Here is a 6,582-nt window from a genome sequence, read left to right as displayed (position 1 = left end):
TTTAGTGCGGGGGTCTCAAACTTGTGGCCCACTATTTAACTTCTACTGCAAGTTTACTGTAATTGTAGCTCGCGCACCCTGGGAGGCTAATATTTAAATATATTTGGGAATGTTGAATCCCACTAGATCAAAAACACTAACTTCAAAAACGGCACAAACACATACATTACCACACACATTGGGCAACACAATAAGCAACTTCCTGTAAGCAAACAGAATTGTCGCTGACCATCTCCTATGGAACGCAACAGTCCCAAAACATACAATTTTTACATTTAACTTTACGTGAGTGTTTTTGTGTATTTGGGATCCCTATAAGTCACATATTTTTTTAAATCAAACCATGGAAGTATGGTGGAGATATTTATACAACAATCTTGCCTTCTTCCAAAGTTGCTCCAAACGTGCTGTTTGGAATTGTGACTTTAGTGACGTATTGTGCCTCAGTTATCCCAGCAGATACCTCCAAATAACCACTAGGCCTACTCTGTGTCCGAGTGGTTAAGAGTGTCCGCCCTGAGATCGGTAGGTTGTGAGTTCAAACCCTGGCCGAGTCATACCAAAGACTATAAAAATGGGACCCATTACCTCCCTGCTTGGCACTCAGCATCAAGGGTTGGAATTGGGGGTTAAATCACCAAAAATGATTCCCGGGCGCTGCACCGCTGCTGGCCACTGCTCCCCTCACCTCCCAGAGGGTGATCAAGGGGAGGGGTCAAATGCAGAGGACAAATTTCACCACACTTAGTGTGTGTGTGACAATCATTGGTACTTTAACTTTAACAAATACGGTAGAGGTTTACCCAAAGAGTTGTGCGTGAGTCCACCATTTTTATTTAGTTAAGTTACCCTTTTTTCTTTATCATCTTATGGGGCGGACTGATCCGTACATGCACATGCATGCTAAAATCCTCCGTCACCGTTTCTAATAAAAAGTAGCGTATTGTTCTAACTTATATCTATCAGTAAACGCCATATGGAAGTGGTAAAACTCTAACATGGCTGACGGGGTGGAGAGCCAGTCGAAGTGGGCTTGGCTTGGAGGAGGAATTTGGCACGTAAATAAGACCGCCCACAAAACGGCGCATTCTGAAAAGCGTCTGGAAAACCAAATCTACGCAAAATTTTGACCAAAGCACCGTTATTATGTAGAACACACAGGATTGTTTTAAATGTAGAAAAAAATAATCACAATATGACCCCTTTACAAAATATCTATTAATTTTGACATTTAAAAAAAATAAAAAAAAATTAAACAAGAAAGAAAAAGAAAACAGACAGCTAACCAAAATTTAAATAAATAAAAAGCATTGCACACATCACATCTTATTACAAAGTAGGTAGCTCTGCACAGCAATGCCTAATACTGTATTGTTCAGTAAAGGTTTCCATTTCTTCAAAGTCCTCTGCTCGTCCTCGAGTAACGTAAGTCAGTTTTTCCAACGTGACATAGTTTGTGTAAATTGAGTTTGAGAGCCCTGCTTTAGTGGGTGTAAATAATGTTCTTCTCTGAACCATGTATGACTTATAGCGCTATTAGAATAAGAAACATTCTTATCAAATGTGCTTTTTAAGAAAAATACAAAGAAGAGGAAAACATGTGATGACACACACATGATCATCATTAGAGAGTCGATTGTCTAAACATGAGTGCACTGTGTGTGCGTGTTGTCGTTTTGTAAGTCAGCTTCTGCATGGATGACTCCCTTTGCTCGCTTTACACTTCAGCTGGACACTCGCTTTGAAGTAGCTCCCTTTCCCCTTGTGGATCTGCCAATGTAAATAGGCGTTTGAAGCGCCCAACCCGCTCTCCCCACATGGGTCACACACGCGCACAGACAGACACGCGCACGCACACACACACACACACACACACACACACACACACACACACACACACACACACACACACACACACACACACACACACACGCACACACACACACACACACACACGTCTGCACAAGCATGCATGACTGGGGATGCAAAAAGGTTCACAGGCTAAATTATACGCATGCACGCACGCACGCACAGGGTATGAGTGTATGACACAGCAGAAATGTGGCTGGGAGAGAGGACGGTCTCCTCTTACAGAGCCGTCGCCCCACCCTGTCCTCTGGCTACAAGACGATACGCAACGTTGAAGTCCGTAACACACCATGATGGCTGCACCTTCCCCTGATTCCTGGGGAACAAGAACATGAAAAGCATCGCCGATGAACTACTATTAGGAGAACCCACAGCATTAATAAATGTTATGTTGAGTTCTGCTCAGCGGTTGGTTGTGGTTGTTAAGGAGATAAATAAATGATAAATGATAAATGGGTTATACTTGTATAGCGCTTTTCTACCTTCAAGGTACTCAAAGCGCTTTGACAGTATTTCCACATTCACCCATTCACACACTGATGGCGGGAGCTGCCATGCAAGGCGCGAACCAGCAGCCATCAGGAGCAAGGGTGAAGTGTCTTGCCCAAGGACACAACGGACGCGACTAGGATGGTAGAAGGTGGGGATTGAACCCCAGTAACCAGCAACCCTCCGATTGCTAGCACGGCCACTCTACCAACTTCGCCACGCCGTCCCCAGAGATGTGTCTTATCCAAGAGGAGACTGAGGGCAATAAGAAAATGGAGAGACTGTGGAGCTAAGGAAAGAGCAACGTGGTAAATGTCAAAGTTATTTCCCCTTAAAATGTTCTGACTTAATTGATTTACTGTTTGGAACTCAGGCTAACCAAGTACTAGAAATTATACTTGGTCTGCTGCTTTTGCCAATGGAGCAGAGTAGTGAAAGCACTAGTACACCAAAGTAATTAGGTCTACTCTGGTAGAGTCACTCAAAACTGAGTTCATTAAAGTTTGATAAGCTGCTTAGAGCGACTTCTTTGTCCAGATGAATGGGCGAGTTTGAAAGTGAACGCCGAGATAACCTAGCAGCCACAACAACAAAGCTCAGTAGGATCTGATTGGATTGTTAGGGCGAAGAAGGTGTGTGCGTGTGTGTGTGTGTAGAGGAGGAAGACAAAACATGAGTGTAATCAGTAAAAAAGAAAAAAAAGTTAAAAAGAGTTGAGTAATATGGAGGCTTTAAAATAATAAAAAAGGCCACCCTACGCAGAGCAAAACCAGTCTCAGTCAACCCTATAAACACACTGAAAGTTTAGAGGGGCTGGAAGGCAAAAGAAGAAGTGAAGCAGTTTTACGAGCACACGCAGAGGACGGCGTGTTTATGTATTTAAAAGGGTGGTGGAAGATTGCTATCACGTCCACTGACGACCTATGTGGTCGCCGAACAGCTCTCAGCCCGTCATAATGAGTGCTCTGGGGACGAGAAATACTGAAGACTCACTTTTGAAACTGCTTTGAAATATCTGACATGTTGCCAAGGAAGAGTTAATGGATAATGGGAGGACATTTTCGGAGGAGCTTCATTATTCTCCAAAAATGCAAATGTGATTGCATTTAATGTGAAGTAACACAGTTTTTTTCTAAACTAACATCAAAATAACGTGCAAACCTCAATCAAGGCTTCATGACAGTGAGGCAGGCATCAGTTTCTGCAATAAGTAGCGTGCCCTCTGACAAGAACAAGGCAGGAAATGGCTAAGAATGGTCAGGGCATTAATGAAAAAAAAGGGGAATAAAAAAAGAAAATTTCCCTTGTGGTGCAAATGGAAAAAAAAATCAATAAACTAAATAAATATAAATTTAAAATGTACCCTTTTCAGGAAAAATAACTAAATAAAAACACATTTTAAAAGTCTCTTTATGTTCCAAAAAAAAATACAATTAAAGACAAATACTAACAAATTTGGATAGTTAAAATAATTTAACACCCACGATTAATCAAACAATTATCTAATTAATTACTGTATGTAGATAGACAGATTAATAATGCAATTTATTCTTTCTGCACATGCTCCTTTACCTTAACCGTGAATGGTTACTTGAACGGCAGCACCGGTTGCTATATGATCCGTGATCAGGTCAATGCCTGAAGAATAAGAAGACTCCTGTTGGTGTGCTCGCTGACTAATTTCAATCCAAATTAAACCCTGACTGGACTTAATAACCTAGTGATTACGCATGAATAAATAAATGATAAATGGGTTATACTTGTATAGCGCTTTTCTACCTTCAAGGTACTCAAAGCGCTTTGACAGTATTTCCACATTCACCCATTCACACACGGGAGCTGCCATGCAAGGCGCTAACCAGCAGCCACCAGGAGCAAGGGTGAAGTGTCTTGCCCAAGGACACAACGGACATGACTAGGATGGTAGAAGGTGGGGATTGAACCCCAGTAACCAGCAACCCTCCGATTGCTGGCACAGCCACTCTACCAACTTCGCCACGCCGTCCCCATGATGAATCCAGATTCAAAACTGATTTTAAAACATAATAATCTTGACAGAAGTGAAACAAATATGAATAAAACACACCAAAAAAATCATCCAATGTGTGTTAATACAGCATATATACATTTATTTATTAATTATTATATTTTTTTGTTCGTGTCTACTTTCTATCAAAAAGTTAAGTTAAGTTAAAGTACCAATGATTGTCACACACACACTAGGTGTGGTGAAATTTGTCCTCTGCATTTGACCCATCCCCTTGTTCACCCCCCGGAGGGTGAGGGGAGCAGTGGGCAGCAGCGGTGCCGCGCCCGGGAATCTTTTTGGTGATTTAACCCCAATTCCAGTGTTTTAGTGAAATGTTTCTAAACAACGTTTAGAACATACGCTGGAACATAGTCCTCTGGGCTCGGCCGTACTCCCGCTCTTTCAAAACTTAATTGGGGGCATTTGGAGACTTGCAAGAGAAATGGGCGCAAACTTCGGCATGCAATAACTTGAGCTGGTACCATTATGTTATGTATCATCAACAGTATTAAAGCACACAGAAGGAGCAAAAATGCAGCTCTTTGTGTCACATTGACATTTTCTGGCTGCTCTTGAAGTAACCGTTTGAGCGCCCTGCTCATAACCGTGTGAAACGTGTGATGGTGTGAGAATCTATCTCCATCAGAGCTGCTAGCCTTGTACTTGCACCTTCGACATCATTTTTTCAAACTGCATTTCAGGAGAGGCTTGGAGAAAGTGGTAAGACTCTTGGTGGCTCCCATGGTGCCTGGGGTGTACGTGGGAGAGCGGGGGCTCTTTAATTGACGGCACACATTCAACAGTGCCTTCTCATGTGGAGCAGTACAAGTACCTGGGAGTCCACTTGAACAGCAGACTGGACTGGAAGGACAACTGCAAAGCTGTTTATAAGAAGGGCATGAGCAGACTCTTTTTCCTGAGGAAGCTTAGGTCATTCAATGTGTGCAGCAAGCTGTTGGAGATATTTTATCAGTCTGTTGTGGCCAGTGCACTGTACTTTGCAGTGGTTTGTTGGGGGAGCAGCACCAGCAAAAGGGACTCAAACCGGATTGATAATCTGATCCGGAAAGCCGGCCAAACTATTGGCACGCAATTGGAGGCGTTTGTGTCAGTGAGGGACAGGAGGTCACTGGACAAACTGCTGGCCATCATGGACATGTCGTGGTTAGGGCCTTGCATGGCAGCTCCCGCCATCAGTGTGTGAATGGGTGAATGTGGAAATAGTGTCAAAGCGCTTTGAGTACCTTGAAGGTAGAAAAGCGCTATACAAGTATAAACCATTTACAATTTACAAGGGCCTTCGTTTGACAGGATCATGTGGATCTGGATTGTGTATCCTTCCTCCAGTTTTCTGTAACCTTCAAATTGACTTCTAAGAGTTACTTTATCACTCCCACAGCATGGTTTCAATGAACATCTCAGAATTTACAGCAAAAAATATTTCAGATGAGGATACTGGTCGGTGCACATAATTAATATTTTCTTGAAGGGACGCCGCCATTATGATTTGATAAAATCTTGAGAACACATCTCCACAATCTTCTGACAAGCAATGCAAAAATTGTCAGCTCAGCAACACTTAATTGGGCAGCAGTGCTGATAACAAGAACCGGATGTAAAGTTTTCTTTCAATTCAGAGAGAGGGGACTGGCCTGGTTGCAGCTGGAACCCTCCTTCCAGCACAGAGTGTTGGAAGAGGGGGGAGGCGGTGACCCTGAGGCAGAGATTTACAGTTCCACTCCCCAGCGTCTGCTTATGTTACTGTTCTCAACTCCCTTCTCAGCTCCTCTTTTGGAGTGTATTGTCCTGACACGCCACAGTGAGAGGAGGACATTTTTGCCTGTTAAGGTTCAGTTACATCGGGTGTGAAAAGTTTGGATTTTGGGGCTCCAAAACGCCACTGTTATGTAAACCTATGATTCTCCACTCATGCGGACACATTTTTCTGAAATGCAATTTATCAATACAAGGGATGTGCCGATCCATCGGCCACCTATCAGTATCGGACGATTTTCATTACAAAATACATGATTGTCATTAATTAATTAATGCATACTTGCCAACCCTCCCGTTTTTAGCGGGAGAATCCCGATATTCAGCGCCTCTCCCGACAACCTCCCGGCAGAGATTTTCTCCCGGCAAACTCCCGGTATTCAGCCGGAGCTGGAGGCCACGCCCCCTCCAGCTCAATGCAG

The 6,582-nt window shown here is 43.1% G+C and overlaps 1 protein-coding gene across 4 annotated transcripts in view; it reads right to left on the bottom strand.

Annotated features, from left to right (window-relative positions):
• Positions 1–6,582, bottom strand: part of LOC133658424 (mitochondrial intermediate peptidase-like) — a 42,800-nt gene that overhangs the window by 804 nt on the left and 35,414 nt on the right. The window lies entirely within an intron of this gene.

This window comes from Entelurus aequoreus, linkage group LG10, assembly GCF_033978785.1.
Source record: "Entelurus aequoreus isolate RoL-2023_Sb linkage group LG10, RoL_Eaeq_v1.1, whole genome shotgun sequence".
Taxonomy (NCBI): domain Eukaryota; kingdom Metazoa; phylum Chordata; class Actinopteri; order Syngnathiformes; family Syngnathidae; genus Entelurus; species Entelurus aequoreus.
The sequence above is the reverse complement of the archived record's forward strand: the minus strand, read 5'-3'. Positions and strand labels throughout refer to the sequence as shown.